We start from the raw sequence: 22,195 nt of genomic DNA on the forward strand, positions 1-22,195 counted from the left end.
TGTTCGGCAGCACTGCTTGCTTCTGCACCCTGGGTTCCAGGAGCACTGCCTCCATTGGTGACAACCAAAGATGTCTCCAGACATTGCAAAATGCCATCCCCCTTCCCACCCTCACTTTCCAATGAGCCTCTTCAGGTTTTGCGTTAGATATAATGGGTAAAGTGCCTGCTCTTTCACTTAGAAGTTGTGTTACCTTGGGCTTAGCCTCAATTGCTTTAACTATGCAATGGGGATAATAATATGATCGTATAGATTAAATGACAAAATTTATTGAATACACATTTATATGGTGCTATGTACATACACATTTCAATTACTTATTAATTTGATATACATGATGATTATATGAGATGGATGATTTTGTCTCTTTTATAGATGAGAAAACTGAGGCACAGAGAGGTTAAACAGTTTGCCCAAGTCCATACAGTAAGTGGCCGAGCCCGAATTCAAACCCAGGTGGACTGACAACAAAATCTAGCTCTTCATTATGCCAGGCTGCCTCTCAGAAACAGGATATGGGTGGTGTGGCAGGTATCTGGCACATAGTAAGAGCTTAATAGATTACATCGATTGTCAGAGTTAGATTAGTGTTATTATTTTATACAGCCCTGAAAGCAGATGCTGTGCCTTAAGTTTCCTTTTGTACTGTTTTACTCTATGTCCTTACAACCACCTTGAGAGCTAAGCAGGGCCAGGAAAGTAATAGCAACTTTGTCTGATGAATAATAATGAGCCTGCGTACTTGCCAGGGAGACGAGCCTGAGTGAGAAGCCAATTTTTTCTCATCCCTGGGCCAGCTTTCTATAGTATCAAAGGCAACTTTCATCTTGAACATTTCACCAAGACCTAGAGGAAGACAAGAAAGATAATATTGAAGAACTGCTTTCAGAAAAGCTTAAGGTGGTCTGGGGAACAAAAGCATAAGCATAAGAAAAAAAATATACGACAATAGAAGAAAGTAGAGAATCCACTAAATGGTAGGGCAAGCCAGAAGTGCCAGATTAGTATTTTAGAGAAGGATGGATTTAAAAGTGTTCTGGACTTTACACAATGGCAAGGTTTTGAATGTGCAGGCGAAAAAAGAAAGGAACTGTATTTAAGGAGCATTTACTAAGTGTCAGGCATTGCTGTGGATTCTTTATAGCGATAGGGGATTGTTCACCTAACATCCTGTGAATAACTGTTAAGTTTTATATATCCATTTTACAAATGGATTAAAGTTCTAGATAAGAATCTTGCAGGAAGTCTTGTTAATATCTGGCAGAAATCAAATTTAAATTTACTCTTCTAATTGCAAAACCTAAGCTATTTCCTTTGCAGATAATAGAGAGGAAGAGTGAACGTAGGGAGAAAAAGGTATTTCCATTCAAAGAGAGAATGCCTATTAAAGAGCAATGCACAAACAAAATATATAGGTAAATTGGTTCCTTCACAAAGGACTTATCACTAACTAAGATTTTCTGTTTGTTTATTTATTGTCTCTTTTTGCTACAAAATATGTCCCCAGGAAAGAATGATCTTGCCCATCTCCTTCATTTCTATGTCCACACATCACCTAAAACAACAGTTGTTATTAAGAGGATAATTGGTATATATTGTAAAATACAACTGTTTTAAAATGAAAGAATAAATGTCAACATAGAAAATTTTTGAATATAAAATAATTTACAAAAATATCTGATAATACAGAAAAAGTCATTTAAAATTTAAAATTAAACTGTAAAGATATTTGTAAGAAAGATAAATAATTAATAATTTAATCATAATTAATAATTTAATCATAACACATTCCCTTATTTATTTTCATTCATTACATATATATTTACAAACAGGTTTGGAAGTAGCTTCTGTGTAGAATAAAAGTCCTGAGCTATTTTTTTCTCATACATTCAGTAGGTGCTAGGACAAATGAATACAATCTTAAATTGTATTCATCTTAATTCACCTAAACATATTTATTGTGGCCCTATTAAATATATACATTGTGCTCAGTGAGAATGAATAAGGTATAGAATCTTGGCTTCATAAAGTATACATTTTCACAAGAAAAAGCAAAAATACAGTTAATAAGTCCACAGACCAATATACTAATAATTGTAAATTGTAGTTCATATTATGAAGGAAACACATGTCCATGTAGAGGGGGTTGTATCTGTAACATTAGCACAAATCTAGTGGCTTAGCACAGCAAAAGTGTATTTTTTTATAATTTTGGAGGTCAGAAGTCTAAAACGGGTTTTACTGAACCGAAATCAAGGTGTCAGCAGGGCTGTGTTCCTTCTAGGGGTGCTAAGGGGAAATTCTTTTGCTTCCCTTTTCCACCTTCTAGTGGCTGCTCATGTTTCTAGGTTCATGGCCTTTTGTCACTTTGACCACTGCTTCTGTTATTACGTCTACTTCTATGACTCTGACTCTCCAGACTTCCTCTTTTCCTTATAAAGACAGTGTAATTACGTGGTTCCACTTGAGTAATACAGGGTATTCTCTCCATCTCAAGATTTTTAATTTAAATCCATCTACAAAGTCCCTTTTGGTAAGTAAAGGGGACTAGATTTTGACACCCCAAAGTACGCCTTTTGGGATATTGACTGAAAGCTGATTATTTTTAAGAAACATAAAACTCAGAAAGAAGCTTTGACCACCACCCCTGACCCTGCCTGCCCAAACGATTCAGATAGAAAAAAAGCTGTCTGCAGAGGTTGTAGCTGCTCTACAAACAAATTTGACCTACCCTCTAATTTTTTGACCACATCCTCCGCAGGAGGAAAGCTATTCACTTTAGCTATTTACTTCAGCATATATGAATTAAATAGCAGGCAGGCAAGCTCCAAGCAAGTTTGTTTGTTCGACTGCCATCAATGTCCCATTGTTTCTGGATAGCCCAGAAAGAATTTATTTAAAACCAGGTTGTTCTGTCTCATCTACCTGTGAACTACCTATTTTCTCTCTGGAATCCTAGAACCTGCTTACTTCTTTTTAGTCCAGAATGGCATAGAAACCTCAACTGGTCAATGCATCCTCAGATCTCATGTTCTTATGGTACCCCTGCCTGTACATACATATTAAACTTGGTCATTTTCTCTTGTTAATCTTTCTCATGTTAATTTGATTAATTGTTCAACCAGAAAAAATGCCCCTGTCCCCTCTACTGGCAAACAGAGAAGTGTTTGTGACAACTCATGTTTATTCTTCCCATCCATGACAACCCTGGGATAGGTTCTGGGGATTTCAGAGCCCTGCTCCCATCTCAGCTGGCCCCAGATGGTAACCCTCAGATCCCAGAGTGCCATGCTCCCTATGACACACTCCATCCCCCCAGTACAGCAGTTGCTGCCCAGACCAGGGAAGAACAGAGAGCCACAGTGGTTATTCCCCCTTCCCTCCCCACAAACCCCCAACCCCATGCCCCATCATGGCCACACTACAAAGATAAGTTAATATGTCCTTGGTGAGAATGAAAAAAAAGAAAGGGTTATCAGGTTCTCCAATCACAGGACTAAAATAATTAAAAGCCAAAGAATCATGCTTGGGTACCATTCTCTTGGCTTGGCCTTGTTCATTTATCAAGTGGGGTCAAGTGGGAGAGATAGGTCAGCAATGGTTGAATTTTACTAACAGACTGTTAAATTCCTTCAGAAACATCTCTCAAGTTCTCAGATTTCCCTTCCAACATGAAGCCAAAATTTTCTTTCTACAATACACTGCTGAGGTAATCTACATCATGGCAGACTGAGAGAACAAACAGAGGTAGACCAAACACAGTCACTAGAAATGAGGCTCATAAGTCAGGTCAGAACTTATGGGAAGTAAGAGGGCTACACTGAGCAAATCTGATGCAGTATATCTATGTGAAACTTTATCCTGTCTTCTTTTGTCTTGTGGAGTCGTGGAGTTCCCCATGACAGCCTCCTCTAGGTGTCCTGTTGAGAGGCACAGAGGGCAGCTGAATTCTTGTTACCACTGACTTCCCCAAGCTTACATCACCATGTGGGAAGATTTTAAACTGACTAAAATAGACACTTTTGTTAAAGGAACAATGTAAGCCTGTGTGGGCAGACAGGACTTACTGGAGAGAGACAGAGCTATTGTTAAGGGCCACCTGGACTTGGTTCTGCTTTTCTCTCCAGAAGCAAGTTTGATTTGAGAACTAGCAAGTGCTTTGCTTGCCTTTGCCAATGTTTTCTCTGTGTATAGCTTCTTGGACAACCTCACAGGAGGAAGGCATGTCAATATCTTTGACTGCATTCAAGCATACTTTTTCTCTTCTGCTAATGCACAATTGTCTTAAAATTACAAGGAACATTCAAATACATGTTGAAAGCTAGGTATTCTCAATAAGCCCATTTAAATAAATTAGCTATCATATTTTTATTATTAATCTTTTCAGCTAAGTAAACTCTGAGACAAATACCAAGGTGATCCTAATGTAGCCTTCTGTTTTCAGCACTTTGTATATAAGACTCTTAAAACTTCTAAAGTAGGACAATTTATTGCTGAACAAGTCTAACTGTAAGAAATATAGTTTACTATATATATAGGCAAAGCTACTTTTCAGTAATTTCCATGTTTTATAAATATTTTGGACATTCTAATTCACAAAATTGCATGTATGTGTTATCTACAGGAGTGTTTCAAATACTTCAGGTTACTAACTTCTTCTTAAGTATTCTCTGGGTTAAGCAACCCCAAAGGTGCAGGGTCACCTGGTGAAGAAGATATGATAAAACGAAAAACAATGGTCATCTGAGTCCTGACCCACTGTTCTTTCCATGATCCTAAGGCTTCTCTGAAGGTACCCCCAACATTCTGCCTCTTTTTTAACCTCAAGCATTTATTAGTGTGGTAAAAGGGCCACCTTTGAAAGGATTTTGTTGTTAAAGCACCATCATTTATCAAGGAAAAATCACAGGTGGACTATTTCATTAGGATCCTGCCCCTGTTTGGGACTCTGAAAGCAAGAAAAGTGCTGGAGTTGCTGGTCCCTCATGTACTGGAACCTCGGCTCTTGGGGACAGCATTCAAGTTTTGACAATTATGTGATTTTCCCACTTCAAATTCAGCCCCGGGATATAAATTAAATCTCAAAGTCACTGGGGAAACAATTCTTAAATTTTCTTGAACTTGAATTATGAATGGCCACAAATGATCTTTTATATTATTATTTTTTTTCAGATTAGGAAACATAGGGTACAATTCAGAAAATGATCTGAAGGTAGTATCCTCTAACAATGTAGGCTTTGTGTTGGCTAATGAGCTGGAATTGGCCAGCACCTCTCATTTATCCTAATAAGTATGGAAGGGAAGGAGCTATGTCAGAGCTCTGTCTCTTTCTGATAAAAGCATCAAAGTGAAAGCACCCTGTAGTCAACACACATGGTCAGCTGCTGGACAAAGTTTATGTATCAGGACTTCAACAAGATAGAATTTTACTTCTCTCTCAATTAACTGTCTGAATAGTCTGAGCAAGTGTTCCAGGGCTGATACGTTGGAGTGTTGGGGATCCAGGCTTATACCATTTTGTTATGGTTTATGGTGACAGATTCAGTTTGTGTCAACTTGCCTTCATTTCATTCTGAAGGAACAGAGCAAGAGAACAAGGAGAGTATATTTCATTTATTTCAAGTCCAGCAACTAGACATACATATATAAGTTGGAGAAAGGAGAGAATTACCCTTTAGTTCTTAAAACTGGACTAATATTAAAACAATAAAATTGATACAAGTCTAGATTAACAGAAGAATAACCAGTTTAATATGTGTAGATGGGGGCATATAATATGACACCCAGATTATAAAATGTGGCTCAGAGAAATCAAAGGAAGTACCTTTTAATACTTTTTAAATAAAGAATGTGAGAAATCGACATGACGAAGAAAGTTAGTGCTCATGAGAAAGAAATCTAAACAAGGTTTGGACTTGGGTATGAAATTAGAGAATATATTACTAAGTTTGTTTATATAGGTTTTTCAACTCAGGATTTTATGAACCTGTGACAAGGTTGTCTCAGCCCTCAGGATCAGGAAGGGCATCTATGACATGGACTTATTTCTTGTGTTTAGAGAGACAGAGGAGAGTCAAAGAGTTCTCCTGTTCCTGCCGTATCTGAAGTGATTTTAAATTTAAAATAATCAATACACCATTGTGGGATATCTTGGGGCAGCCTTCCTTGGGCCCAGACACACATACCTTTCACTAACTTCTCTTTGGGCAAAACCTAATCATTTGGCCAAAGATAGCTGCAAGGCAGCTGGTAGGGAAACAAACAAAAAAATACAAACTTTAGCTGGACTGATATGGATTCAACTGAAAGTTCCATTACTGTACAAGAATGAGTCGTGGATATCAATTAATAGTCTCTTTCACACCCTCCAAAAGTGTCTGACAGATTGATTTATGCCTGGCAACCTGAACTGGTAACAAGCTGTTAGGTAATCTTGTCACCCAAAGATATCTCCCTTCTTGTTCTCTTTGTGTCAGTTTTGGTCCCATTCCCATTTGTTGTATGAGTTGATAACCATGTTCTGATTCAACTGCTGTCCTGGTGTCCTCCTTGGTTAGCATGCACTTTCACTCTCAAACTATTCCAGTTTGGCACAAAAATGATGTGGTCACCTTATCTGTGGCCTTCAACCTATAGCCCAGCCCTCCGACCCAGTTTCATGCTGTGAAAGCCCAGACTAGTAGAGGAGGAAAAAACTTCTATTATCCTTCTACGTTTTTTTGCAGACCTAAGAAATAAATTGGCCTAAAACAATTAACAGGAGAAAAGCATGTAAAAGTTTAATATGTCGATGAGAGTAAAGAAAACTGAGCAACTCCCCCAAAAGACTGAAGCTACCACCTTAAATGTAATCTTCAAATAAAGACTAAAAAAGATGTCGGGGGATTGGGAGCCAGCTATGACAGATTACCAGGAAAATCCCAGTAAACAACGGTAAAGTTGTTTTATGAATTTAAGTTATTCCCTTCAATATTGATAGAGTTTCAAGAGGTAAGGTTCACCTTCTCTTTGTACTGCTAGGGAGACACCCTTACAAATGAACATTTCCTTTGTACAAGTAGCTCTCTTATAAAAAGATAATTTCTTGGTTTTAAAGTTTTTCTTTGTCTGAAATTTCATAAAAATAATTAGCCTGAAGTAATCATTATGCCAGAGATTTATTTGGGGGTTGCAAATTTTATTCCCTTACATTAGAAGTAAACATAAGGTACAATTCCCTGCTCCTACCAGAGATGCATGACTTCTTCCTAAGAAGGAACTGCCTTTACAGGGGCAGAAATGAGCAGAAGTCCTTGCACACAATAGTATGCATCGTGAGACTCACGATTTCTTTCCTTGAGTGATAATCATTGCCAAGTTTTGAGGAGAAAAGGCTTGGATTAAATTTTTGATTGTGCTCCTTCTTTAAATCTCATAGTTTATTTATTTCTGGCATCTAAACTGTGAATTGTAAACCATTTAATGTGATATCCTTGTGATTACACACACCAAAAGATTCTTAATACCATTGGTAGTTTGTTTCATTATAATCTTGCCATTACTTCTGTACCACCAAAGGCAATCTGTTATCTTTGTCATCACTAGAAAACTTTTCTCATAGGAATTTTCTATGTGGGTTATAGGAGTTCAGAAAAGACCTCACCAAAATGTGCCAATTTGCCATGTGAAGTATTTTGAGCTGAAGGCAATCAAGACCCTGCAGACTCACAGGAAACTTACCTCTCCCTTAAAGAATTTAAATTAAGGGCTTTGCATATAATAAAACTTAACAGATATAACTTTTATGACCTAATTACAGGGAAGGACAAACACTAACTACTAAACATCTGATCTTAATGTCCTGCAATAACCTTCCTCCCCTCTGAAGCGCTAAAGCACCTTATATCACTCTTAGTTCATAATATTCTATATCCTTCATTTTCCCTCTTTGTCTCTAAACCTCTCATAAATGTGGGGTCTCTGACTCTCTCAGGTGTGTGGATAGGTTTCTCATGCTTGCATACATAAATACATGTGATTATTATTCTCTTATTAATATGTCTCATATAGATTTAATTATTTGATCATCTGAAAGTACTTTGAAAGATTAGGCCTTCAGGATATTTCCAAGATTTGCAAAAGGAAGATATACCAGACAGAAAATAGATGTTGAGAAAGCACCTGCAGAGTCATGTCATGAAAGCAAGGATAACATAACCCCGTTTACCCCCATGGTCTTATAAGTAGGAAGAAGGGTCTGAGAGTAAGGGATACTGGGTTAATTTGGGCTCCATAATTGTCTGAGAGTTGACAGAATATGAAAACCAGAGATTAGTCTCTGTAATACAGTGGCAACTTTATCCTAACTTTAGAAGAATATATTTAAATTTAGTTGGAGGGAACTCTAGATTGCTGGTAGGACATGAGTCTCTGGCACATTGTAGTTGATAAAATTTGGCTGGCCTGGTGCATTTTCAAAATGATAGTGTTAATCAGAGGTCAAGCTAAGTCTATTATTGTGTCACTTTCATCTCCCTGTTTTCCCATCTCCTCCTGACTTAGCTTGGCCTCCAACAAGCCCCGGATTATGTCCTTCTCATTGACTCAGTATAGAACACTTGATCTGCTAAAAACAATAAATTGCCAAAAGTCATAAGTATGGTGGGTGGTGTCACTCACTTCCATTGTTGTTCAGGAGTCCCACAAAAATCACCCATTAGTAGTTGACTTTTTCCCCTTTTCATTTCCTTTCTGTTGACCTATTTCTTATACTCTAATGCTGTTAGAACTATGTGGCTGTGTTTATACACATGTATGGAATCCTCTCCTTGGTCTCCCACCATGAGTCATTTGATTAGACTTTAAAAAAGCAGCACCCAATTTTCACTTCAGAGAGCCCTCAGCTCATAAGAAGCAGTCCTGATTTTCTATAGGAACTAAGTCCCCCAAAGCCTTCTTAACGAGGCCAATAGTCCATAGTGCTCTTCCCATGTAAACAAGGAAACTTCAGTCAAATTTGGCCAATTCATGAAAACACATAAGAATTACGAATGAAGAACAATGCATTAATAAAGACCCAGATCTTTCCGGAGTTTGTCATCTTCTTCCAAAATCCCACTGGGGTTCTTGGCTTGTCATCTCATCCTTTTTCATTTGTGAAAGGAAGCAGAGCCTCTGGCTGAAGAAGCAAAGCTAGCCTGGCAATTTTCTACTAGTGAGAGAGCTCTCCTTCTTCCTTATCTTTGTTCCTGCCTATTTCCCACCCTATTTCCACTTTTCAGCAACTTAACAAGAATAATGAAGATTTTGACAACATACTCTCTTTGTCTAGGGTGTCCTCAAATGCCAGCCTTTTTATGGTAAAGGCTCATTATTCATGGCTCAATCCACAACTTTTGGAAAATTAAAAGAGAAATTAAAGGGAAGTATATTGCCCTTTCTTTTTTTTATTGGGTCATGTATATACTATTTTACTTTAGACCTATGTAATGGGAAATTTAATAAACTCCTATCAACTTTCTAATTATATTCAGTATGATACTGGTCCTTCCACAGGCTCAATATTATGTAAGATAAGATTGTCCTTAGAAAAGGACAAAATGGCTCTGCACTTTTGTATGTCAGAGATTTTCTTAGATGTGGAGTTTTTCAGAGTCACTTTCCCTGATAATTGGTATAAGGTATGAGGAGAAGACCACTTTCTATAATCCAATGAGAAAGAAGGAGGTAATGAGGAATACACAGACTCCAAGAGACTATAATTTAAGCTAATTAAGTAACCTGAAACATAGGATAAAATTAAGTTGGGAAGTTTTGGAGGGAGGAAAATAACACTGTTTGTTTTTTATACATACAAAAAATATATGTTTGATAAAAATATAGTACATCTTGGCAGAAACATGGGCTGATTTTGGCTGAGGAGGAATGGAGCTAAAGGGAGAATTTAAGTTAAATTTGAGAAATTATTTTAGTTATTATGTGAATAACATGTATTAAGGAGAGGAAGAGTCCGGGAAATTTGACATCACAATTTACTCTTTGCTTTGGTGGGTAAGATGTGTTAAACATTAAGATTAATGAGAAAATAAAGGCGTGAATGTTGCCCTGGATTTTTAAAGGCCACAACTACCTTGCAGACACCTAAATGTGCTTTTAACAAGTTAAGTCCGTAATGATTTATGCTGATGATGTGGGAACAGAACTGACCTGATAGGCAATTAATACTTTCTCCAGGAAAAATTAGTTAACCTGTTTGATTGAAAACTCTGTGCTAGAGCTGTTTTGTATTGCAAATATAATTATGTTATCTCAGTTTAACATATATCAAAATGTTGATATGTTTTTCCAAGAAAACAAATGAGTCATGATAAACCTTTTCCTGTACAAGGATGAATGTGAAGTAAATAATCATTATTTGAACAGGTCGTTCCTTTAAAAAACAATTGAGATTGCATGTCTCATAGCTGTGTGGCTGGCAACTTAATAACATGTCTGGCAACAGGATTTTGTTCCTTTCTGCTTTCCAATGATACTTTCAGAAGTTGGAAAATTAAATACATCCATTGGGTGATAAATGTCTGTCCTTACTTTCTTTACTTAGACATAGTGGCCGCACTCAGTCTCTTACCCCTACCTGAGTTGTCCCGTAAAGAACCTTTTGCTGTGTGATTTGGTAAATTTAAAAAGTGACATCCTCTGATCCATTTTGAGTTAATTTTTGTGAACAGTGACAGATAGCAGTCTAGTTTCATGCTTTTGCCTATAGCTTTCCAATTTTCTCAGTACCATTCACCAAAAACTCTTTCGTTCTTGATTGTATGTTTTTGGCTTCATTCTTCAAAGTTATTTGCACATATGTATTTGGGGTTTTTCTGGGCTCTCAATTCTATTCCATTGTTCTGTCTGTCTGTTTTTCTGTCAGTACCATGCTAGTTTGATTATTTTCACTTTGTAGTGTAATTTGAAGTCGGGGAGAGTAATACCTCTGGCTTTGCTCTTTTTTCTCAGGATTACCTTAGCTATTTGGAGTCTTTTGTACTTCATTACAAATACGATGTTTCTTTTCTTCTATTTCTTTAAAAATACCATTGGGATTTTTATGGGGACTGCATTAAAACTATATATTGTTTTAGGATACATGGCCATTTTAATTCTGCTCATTCTTACAATCCTAGAACACAGAATACCTTTCCACTTCTTTATGTCTTCTTCAATTTACTTTAGCAATGTCTTATAGTTTTCAGTGTACAGGTCCTTCACAGTCTTTGTTAAGTTTATTCCTAGGTATTTCATTATCTTTGTTGCAATTCCAAATAAAAACTTTGTATTTTTTGTAAAATTTCATTGTCAGCATATAGGAACATGATGAATTAAATATAAGACCTGAAACAATAAAATACATAGAAGAAAACATAGGTACTAAAATATGTGGACCTTGGTCTTAGAGAGGATTTTATGAATTTGACCCCAAAGGCAAGGGAAGTAAAAGCAAAAATAAATGAATGGGAATGTATAAAATTAAAAGTTTTTGTACAACAAAAGAAACCATCAACAAAACAAAAAGCCAACCAAAAGAAAGAAGATATTTGCAAATAATACCTTTAATAAGGGGCTGATATCCAATGTATACAAATAACTCATATCACTCAACAATAACAACAACAACAACAAACAATTCAATTTAAAGAAAAGATAGAGGGGTATTCAGCAAGATGGCAGAGGAGTGAATGAAAGTCACATTAACCTCCTCCCAGGACCAATCTGGAATTACAACTAAATTGTGGAGAAATCACTTGGAACAAACAACAATATCAAAAGAGAGAAGCCTTATAACCTTGGACAGAGAGAAGAATCAGCTTCAGCACAACCTGATTGGTAAGGATTGCTGCGGAGACTCGAGAAGGTTGGCTGGGCAGCCACAGGCTGCAGTGCCAGAGGGATATTTAAGCGGCAAGTTGGATCACCCTGAGAAGAGTGGGGTCTACACCATAATCAGGGATTTCAAGCCTAGGGCCCAAAAAAGTACACAGATAACAGCCAGCTGTGAAAAGTGTCAGAGTTGCTCTCTGCCAGAGACAGGTGGCTGGAGTTGCAAAGAGCCATTTAAAGGGCCAATACACAAATTTTCCTTTGTGGCCACTTATCCTGGGCTCTGGCAAAGGCAAGAGCAGGGTGGGATAGAGAGGCCTGAGGAGAGACTGGGGAAGGAGGCTCTGGGGAGAGAACTGAGAGAGTAGCTGCTGGGATCCCGATGATATGGCATCCCCCATTTGGCAGGAGCAGATTTGAATTTGAGGAAAAAACAGAAGTCACAGGACACAAAGTCGGGGCTATATTTGGGCTAAGTCACCTGAGTGATTTGGTGTTTCACAAAAAAACTCTGCAATAGATTGACACACGAGCAGGTGTGTTGTCATGATGTAGCTTCTAATCACCAGTTGCCCATAGCTATGGCTGTTTTTCTTATACTACATTTCTCAACCAATGAAGAACATTGAGGTGGTATTCCTCACTAATTGTTTGGCCTGGAGGGGTGTACTCATGATGCACAACACCTTCCCAATCAAAAAACACAGTTAACAAGATCTTGTTATGACTTTGCATTGCTTCCCATTGGGATGACTGGGCCTTTGGCCCAGATCATTGCCATAGACCCACGATTTATCTCCAGTATGACTTTCTTGAGGAAACCTGGTTCATTGGTAGTGGTTTGAATCAAGCCATTAGCAACTGCAACACAATGTTCCTTCTGCTCTGGCAGCAGAACCTGTGGAATAAATTCTGCCATGACATGTTTCATGCCAAGATCCTGCATCAAAATCTTGGGCACAGCTTTTGGGATCCCCAGATCAGCTTCTAGTTCTTGCACTGTCAGTCTCCAATCTTTGTTGATAGCAACCCATGCACATTCATCATTCTCAGGTGTTCTGCTTATTGCAGGCCTTCTAGAAAATGGATCACTTTCAACAGGTTCTTGAACATTTTTGAGGCATATGTGCCACACTTTTATTTGCACTGCACTAAATGCATCATCCACAAAAGCCCTCTGAATCATCCAAATAGTTCCCACAGAGGAATATTTGAGCTTAATGCAAAATTTCATGCAGATTCATTGCTCTACTCATTCAGGTATTTTGAATGAGATGGCCACACAGAACACATGCTCATCCAACAACATCTAGCACCCCCACCGACTAGTACAATGAAGTCGTCATTGGTCACACATGAGCATTTCAGCCCACTCTCCTTGGCTGCCAGATTATATTGATATATGCAAACTCTCTTTATTATATTAATGATGGCTGGACATTTTCAGAATAAATCTCATATGTAAAAAAGATGCTGGGATTAGCTTTGGAACTAACATCTCTCCTCTCCTTTTGATGACCAAGATGTCAGCATTGACTCCAGCATCCTGAAAATCATCACCAATAAAATGCAAAGAAAGCTGCTTAGCAGGACCAAGGCCCTGGCTCAGTAAGCAGCACTGTGTCTTTTTAAAATATTTAAATGGATAGGAAAATCATAGTATCTCAAAAGAAGACTTAAGCAGATTATTTTTTAAAAGCAAGATATATATTTTGTTATTGCTTATTTTTGAAAACTAGGTATATATTTTCAAACTCTAGTACCCTCCCTACTCTTCCCCCATATGCTTTTGTTGTTTTTCTTTTGTTTGTTTGTTTGTTTTTTGCTTTTTGTACAGCAGTCTGTAGTGGAAAAAATAGAAATAATCCATAGGTCCAACAAAAGTTAAATAGATAAATTAACTATATTCTCTTTATATAAGTGATGAAATAAGTGAATTTTAGCTTTATAGGTCAACGTACATAAATTTTATTAATATAATATTGAGGACACAAAAAGAAAATTTTAGAAGTGCATATGTAATGTAACATTTTAATAAAGTTTCAAAGGAGGCAATAATATTTTGTATTTTGTATAAAATCATACAAGGAAATAATGAACAGCAAATTAAAGATAGTGGTTACCTTCTCAGAGAAGCAGAGTTAATATGACTATTGAGAGACACACTAAACATTCTGTGACTGTTTAACAGCTTTATTGAGACAAAATTCACCTATCATGCAACTTATCCAGTTAAAGTGTGGAGTTCAATTTGTTTTACTATGTTTACAAAGTTGAACAACTATAACCATATCATTTGTAAAATATTTTCATCGCATCAAAATGGAGCACTTAATCCATTAGCAATCATTCTTCATCCCCCTGAAAGACTTGTAGACCAAAAGAATCAGGTATTAATTCCTACCTCAAAATATTATTCTTTTCTAGATATTACACATAAATAAAATTACAATATACAGGCTTGGTGACAAGCTTCCTTTACTTAGGATAATATTATTGAACATGCATGTTGTAGTAGGATTACTTTTTTGTCAAATAATATTCTATCATAGGACTATCCTACATTTTACAATTCCATTCATCAATTGGTGAGCACACATTTGGGTTGTTTCCACTCTTTGGGAATAATGAATAATACAACTATGAATATATTTGTATAAGATTTGTATAAATGTATATTTCCACTTGTCTTGGATTCCTGTGCATTTTTAAGCTAATATATGCACAAAAATATTATATAAATAAGTTTTTTAATTGGATAGACTTATCTATAATGTTTTAAAAAACTAAGTACTTATAGCAAGGACTCATGGACAAAACCAAAGGGGAAGAGCTAAGGGAGGGAAGAAGGGAGGGGGCAAGGGAAAGTGGTGGGGAGTAGGCAGAGACAAATGTATCTGAAAAAATAAATTAAAATAAAATAAAAAAACAAAAAAACTAAGTACAGTAAAAACATACTACTAAATTAATGTGTAAAATTGTGGCAATTCCAATGATATTTAAAGTAAATTTTGAGATAAGTAAAGTGAATTTATAGTGTAACCAGAAGAAAAAAATAATTAAAATTTTTTTTAAAGTTGTGAGAGAATTTAAATTAAACTAACAGAAGTTTAGGAAACTGCAATAACCAAATATTTTTTTCTACTATAATAATCAATGGTTAGAAAATGTAGAGCATACACACTTGTCACAAGTAGGAATTAAGTAGCTAAAGAAACTAATTAAATAAATGATACTGAGAATGCTGATTTAGTATTTTCAAAATTTAAAGTCTAGTTAAAAAATTAGAAAAAAAGTAAATTTTAATTGAATTGATATTTTAAATATAAATATATATTATATGCATATACATGTACATATAGTCATGTAGAGCTAAATGATGAGAATCCATACTGAGAAATGCATCTTTAGGCAATACCATGGTTGTGTGACTATCAAAGAATGCACTTTTAAAAAATTTATTGTAGTTTAGTTGCCGTTGTCCCACCTTTTTTCCCAATGCTCACCCCTACCCAGTTCCTCCAACTCCCACAGTCAATCTACCCCAATTGTCCCTGTCCATGAGTCCTCTATTCATGGTTCTTTGCTTGACTTTTCTCTTTCTTTCCCTGATATACCCTTCCCACCTCCCCTCTGGCCACTGTCACATTGTTCCTTATTTCCAAGTCTCTGGTTCTATTTTGCTCACTTGTTTGTTTTGTTGATTAAGTTCCACTTATAGGTAAGATCATACTGTATTTGCCTTTCAATGCTTGGCTTATTTCACTTAGCATAATGCTCTCCTGTTCCATCCACACTGTGGTATAGGGTAGAAGTTACTTTTTTCTTTCTGCTGTGTAGTATTCCATTGTGTAAATGTACCGCAGTTTTTTGATCCACTCATTTATTGATGGGCACTTAGGCTCTTTCCAGAACTTGGCTATTGCAAATAACGCTGCTATGAACTTTTGGCGCATAGGTTCTTTTGAACTGGTGATTCAGAATTCTTAGGGTATAATCCCAGCATGGGATCACTGGATCAAAAGGCCATGCCATTTTTAGTTTTTTGAGGAAATTCCATGCTGTTTTCCACAGTGGCTGCACCACTCTGCAATCCCACCAACAGTGTACTAGGGTTTCCCATACTCCGCAGCCTCACCAGCACTTGTTGGTTGTTGATTTCCTTGTGATGGCCATTCTGACCTGTGCGAAGTGGTATCTCATTGTGGTCTTAATTTGCATTTCTCTAATGGCAAATGAAGTTGAACATGTTTTCATGTGTCTATGGGCCATCTATATGTCCTCCTTGGAGAAGCATCTGTTGATGTACTTTGCCCATTTGTTAATTGGATTGTTTGTCTTCCTGGTGTGGAGTCATGTGAGTTCCTTATGTATCTGGAGATTAAAACCTTGTCCAAGGTATAATTGGTAAATATGTTTTTACATACAGTTGATTCTCTTTCCATTTGTTAAAGTTTTCTTTAGCCTTACAGAAGCTTTTTAGTTTAGTGTAGTCCCATTTGTTTATTCTTTTCTTTATATCCCTTGCCTTAGGGGATGTATCAGTGAAAATATTGCTGTGTGGGATATTTGAACTTTTCCTGCCTATGTTTTTCTCTAAGAGTTTTATAGTGTGATGAGTTATATTTAAGTCTTTTATCCATGAGTTTAATTTGGTTTATGGTATAATTTGGTGGTCTAGTCTCATTTTTTTGCATGTAGTTGTCCAGATCTCACAACACCATTTGTTGAAGAGATTATTTTTACTTCACTTTATGACCTGTCACCTTTGATAAATATTAACTGACCATTTTTACATGGGTTTATTTCTTAGCTCTCATTTCTGTTTCATTGGTCTATGTGTCTGTTTTTATGCCAGTACTAGAGTGTTTTGATTACAATGGTCTTATAATATACTTTGATATCAGGTATTGTGATCCCATATACTTTGTTCTTTCTCAAAATTGCTAAAGCTATTTGTGGTCATTTATGGTTCCATATAAATTTTTGAAATATTTGTTCTATGTCTGTGAACTATGTCATTGGTATTTTGATAGGGATTGCATTGAATCTATAAATTGTTTTGGGTAGCATGGACATTTTAATAATGTTAATTCTTCCAATCTATGAACACAGTATATGCTTCCATTTATTTGAGCCTTCCTTAGTTTCTTTCTTCAATGGTGTGTAGCTTTCTGTGTACAGGTTTTTTACCTCTTTGGTTAGGTTTATTCCTAATTATTTTCCAAAGTATTTCAAATTTTTGTTGCTATAGTAAATGGGATTTTTTACCCTCATTTATGTTTCTTTGTTGGTGTATAAAATGTCTTTGCTTTTTGAATGTTGACTTGTATTTTCCTGTTCTTTTTTGCCAAACTCATTTGGTTGAGTAGTTTTTTAATGGAGTCTGTAGGGTTTTCTATGTACACTATTATGTCATCTGCAAACAATGAAAGCTTTATTCCCTCCTTTCAAATTTGGATGCTTTTTTTTTTGTATGATCACTGTGGCTACAACTTTCAGTACTATGTTGAACAGAAGTGATGAAAGTGGACACCCTTGTCTTGTGCCTGATGTTAAGAGGTAAACTGTTAGTTTTTGCTGATTAGATATGATGTTGGCCATAGGTTTCTCATATATGGCCTTTATTATATTGATGTATGCTCCCTCTATTCCCACCTTGCTGAGTGTTTTTATCATAAATGGGTACTGTACTTTATCAAATGCTTTTTCAGCACCCATTGATATGATCATGTGGTTTTTGCCTTTCATATTATTTATGTGATGCATTACATTTATTGACTTGTGTATATTGTACCATCCTTGCATCCCTGGGATCAATCCCATTTGATCATGGTGGATGATCTTTTTAATGTATTGCTGGATCCAGTTTGCCAATATTTTGTTGAAGATTTTAGCATCTATATTCATCAGCGATATTGTCCAGTAGTTTTCCTTCTTTGTTGTGTCTTACTCTGGTTTCAAAATTAGGATAATACTAGCCTCATAAAAGGATTTTGGGAGTCCCTCTTCTTGGATTTTTTGGAATAGTTAGAGAAGAATCAGGGTTATCTCTTCTCTAAATGTTTGGTAAAATTCTTCTGTGAATCCACCTGGCCCAGTGCTTTTGTGTGCCAGTAGTTTTTTCATTACTGCTTCAACTTCGCTAGCTGTATTGGTCTATTCAGGCTTCCTACTTCTCCTTGACTCAGTTTTGGATGATTATATGCTTCTAGAAATTTGTCATTTTCACCCAGGTTTTCAAATTTCTTGGCATACATTTGTAGTAATTTCTTACAATCCTTTGTGTTTTTGTGGTATCAGTTATAATATTACCCCTTCTATTTCTGATTTTATTTATTTGAGTCATCTCTCTCTCTCTCTGATGAGCCTGATTAAAGGCTTGTCAAGTTTTTTTTATCTTTTCAGAGAATCAGCCCCTGAATTTATTTATCCTTTGGACTGTTCTTTTAGTCTCTATGTCATTTAATTCTGCTCTGATCTGGATTATTTCCATCCTTCTACTTGCTCTATGCTTTGTTATTGTTCCTCTAGTTTTTGTAGATGTAAAATTAGGTTGTTTATTTGAAATTTTCCTATATATTTTAGGTAGGCATTTATTACTATGAACTTCCCTCTCAGGACTGCCTTCACAGTGTTCCATAGGTTTTGAACTGTTATGTGTTCATTTTCATTTGTTTCCAGAACCTTTTTGATTTATTCCTGGACCTTATTTTTTACCCATTCATTGTTTAATAACATGTTATTCAGTCTCAATGTATTTGAATGTTTATGAGTTTTTTCTTTAAGGTTGGATTCTAGGTTCAGGCCTTTGTGGTCCAAGATAATGCTTGATATGATTTCAGTTTTCTTGAATCTGTTGAGGCTTATTCTGTGTCCTATAATGTGGTCTATCTTTGAAACTCTTCCAGGTACATTTGAAAAGAATGTATATTTTTCTTCTTTGGGTGAAAGTCTGTATATATCAGTTAAGCCATTTTGATCTAGCATTTGTTCAGGGCCACAATATCTTTGCTGATTCTTTGTTTGGAGGATCAGTCCATGGTTGACGGTGGGATGTTAAAATCCCCTACTATGAGCGTGTTGCTGTCTCCATCTTTCTGGAAGTCCTCCAAGATTTTCCTTATATATTTGGGTGTTCCTATGTTGGGCACATATAGGTTTATAATGTTTATAGCTTCCTGATGGATTCTTCCTTTTAGAATTATGAAATGATCTTCATTGTTTCTGCTTACAAGCTTTGTTTTGAAATACATTTGTCTGATATAAATATTGCTACCCTGGCTTCTTTTTCCTGTCCATTTGCTTGGAATATTTCTTTTTCCAACCCTTTACTTTCAGTTTGTATAGGTCTTTTGTTCTGAGGTGGGTGTCTTGTAGACAGCATATCTGTGGGTCATGTTTTCTTACCAACTCAGTTACCTTGTATGTTTTGATGGGAGCATTTACATTTAAGGTTATTATTGATATGTGATTATTCATTGTCATTTTTTCCCTTTGTACCTGTGTTCCTCTCTCTCTTTCTCTCTCTCTCTCTCATTCTTTTTCTTCATCTTCTTAAAGCAGTCCCTTTGGCATGCTTTGAAATGCTGGTTTGGTGGAGTATTTTTTTAGCCTTCTTTTGTCTAGGAAATTCCTTATTTCACCTTCCATTTTAAATGACAGCCTTGCTAGGTAGAGTATTCTTGGTTGCTGGCCTTGTTTTTCATTACTTGGAATATTTCTTGGTATCCCTTTCTGGCTTGTAGTGTTTCTGTTGAGAAATAAGCTGCTAACCTTATCGGAGCTCCCTTGTAGGTTACTATCTGTGTCTCTCTTGTTGCTTTTAAGATTCTGTCTTTGTCTTTAAAATTTGGCCCTTTAATTATGTTGTGCCTTGGAGTAGGCCTTTTTGGGTTCATCTTGATTGGGACTCTGTCCTTCCTGAAATTACATGGCTTTTCCCCTCTCCAGGTTAGGGAAGTTTTCTGTCATTATTTTTTCAAACAGGTTTTCTATCCCTTGCTCCTTTTCTTCCCCTTCTGGTATTCCTATGATTCGAACGTTGTTGTGCTTCATGTTGTCCTGAAGTTTCCTTAAGCTATTCTCCTACTTTTTGAGTCTTTTTTCATGCTACTGCTCTAGCTGGGTATTTCTTTCTACCTTGTCTTCCATCTCACTAATTTGATCCTCTGCTCCATCCAACCTACATGTAAATCATTTTAGTGTGTTTTTTATTTTAAATATTGTATTGTTCATTTCTTCCTGGTTCTTGTTTGTAGTTTATATTTCCTTTTTCATGCTGTTGTAGTTCTCACTCAGTTCCTTGTAGTCGTCACTGAGTTCCTTGAGAATATTTATAACCATTTTAGTGAATTCTATGTCTGATAGTTTGCTTTCCTCAATTTCTTTTAGATCTTTTACTGGGGATTCTTCCATTCATTTCAATTGTGGGTTCTTTCTATGTTTCCCCATTTTAGGTGACTTTTTGTTTGTTTCTGCATCTCAGGATGCTCTGTTTCGCCAGCTATCTTCATGGGGTAGACTTCTATAGGACTCAGTAGTGTGGTCTCTTTGATCCTTGTCTACATTCTTTAGGATTGCCCTTTCTTCCATTTGTGTGGGCTCTCTTGTTGTACTTTGGCTTTGCTTGTTGGTGGTTTCTTTGTTGGTGTGTTCTCTGCCACCAGTGGGTTTACTGGCAGTCACAACTCTCTCCTTGTCTTGTATGCTATTTTACAGGTATTAGTTAACAAAGCAATATTACCAGACAACCAAACCCATGCCTGCAAAATGAACTCCCCTACCACATCATTAATCTCAACTGCAATTGAGAAAAGATTAATAAAGATAAAGAGAGATTAGAAATATTATAAGATTTGACAAAGGGAATATGAGAAGACTAAAAGAGAGGAAAATGTTATTGAGAGGTAAGAGGGAGGAGAACTGATAAGAGTTGGGATAGAATCAATATGAAGAAAGGGAGAGAAAAAAATTTGAAATGTAAGTCAAACATGGAAGTGTTATGGGAACAATGGGGTGAGAAAAAGGAAAAGTATATTATGAGGTTTGAAGAAAAATTGAAAAGGTACAGGACCAAAGGAAACAAAATTGCAGAAAAACCTCAGCAGAGTAGATAGCTACAATAGCTGAGTGAATCTTAATAAATGTGGAATGGGAATAAGGATATTGTACAAACGGAAAAAGTGAATATGAAGTGTTTATAGTAAAAAAAATGATTTTGAGAGGATGAGAGAAGCAAACTAATAGAAGTTACAAGTAAAGTCCTGGTTGAGAGGGGGAAAAATGAAATATAATTCCTCACTCAACTGATCAGGGGCAGGGGGAAGGTGAAATAGAGTAAGACGTGGGGAGAGTATTCTGTGGGATTAAAAGTACAAACAAATAGTGGACAAACAGGAGTTCTGTTGGAGAAGTACAGTGATAACCACGGTATTACACCCAGCTAGCCACTGTTTATAAAAGTGGAAAAGAAATAAGACTCTTAAAACAGGGAAAAAAGAATGTAAGATGAGGTAAGAAAGAAGGGCACTTATGTGAGTTTAGATGGAGGAGAAATAGTGAGAGTAAGGTATAGGAATATGGTATAGAGGGAGAGAAAATAAAGTTAACCAGAACAGTAATAAAACTCAGTATGATGGTGAAATGGCTTAAGATCAGGGGAGGGCGCTCTGTGGAATTTGGAATAACAATGATATGATAAAAAATATAATCTGAAAAAAAGAATTAAAAGACCAAGAGTAGTCAGTTATTTGCAATATGAGTGAAGTGAAAGTGAAAAAATTAAAATGCAGTATGAAAGGGAGAAAAAAATAACAAAACCAGCAAAAAACAAGCAAACAAAAACACCCCTAAATAAATGAAGAGAAATTTGAGAAATGAAGAGAAAAGCGAGAGGAAATCATGCCCACAATCTTCCCCTCTTTTTGGTGGGAAAGCTGCACACAAGGTTTCTGTCCATTGGGCCTCAGTTTCCCTTTTGAAAAAAGTCTCTTTGGGCACTGCTGCCACTCCAAGCCACTGCCTAGCTTTGCATACACTCTAGCTCTCTGTCAAGTCCACGGTCTATCACAGTCATAGCCAGTCACAGCCCATTTCTTCTCCTGGCTCCAGGTACCACCAGGATCCCCTCAACTCTCTGACACTGTCCAGGCCAGCAACCACCAGCCCAACTTGATTGTGCTGCCAGCTGTGTATGTGTCTGTGTGACTTTTTTTTTCCCACAGTGACTTTTTGTGTTCAAGTTTCTTCTGGTGCGGGTCTGTGATTTGCCCACCCTGGATGAGGAAGGAGCCCCTAGGCTCTTACCCCTGATCTGGCTCTCCTCTGATGTGATCCCCGTGGCAGC

Source organism: Pteronotus mesoamericanus, unplaced genomic scaffold (genome assembly GCF_021234165.1).
Source record: "Pteronotus mesoamericanus isolate MK-2021 breed Mesoamerican mustached bat unplaced genomic scaffold, CSHL_Meso_final scaffold_36, whole genome shotgun sequence".
Lineage (NCBI taxonomy): Eukaryota > Metazoa > Chordata > Mammalia > Chiroptera > Mormoopidae > Pteronotus > Pteronotus mesoamericanus.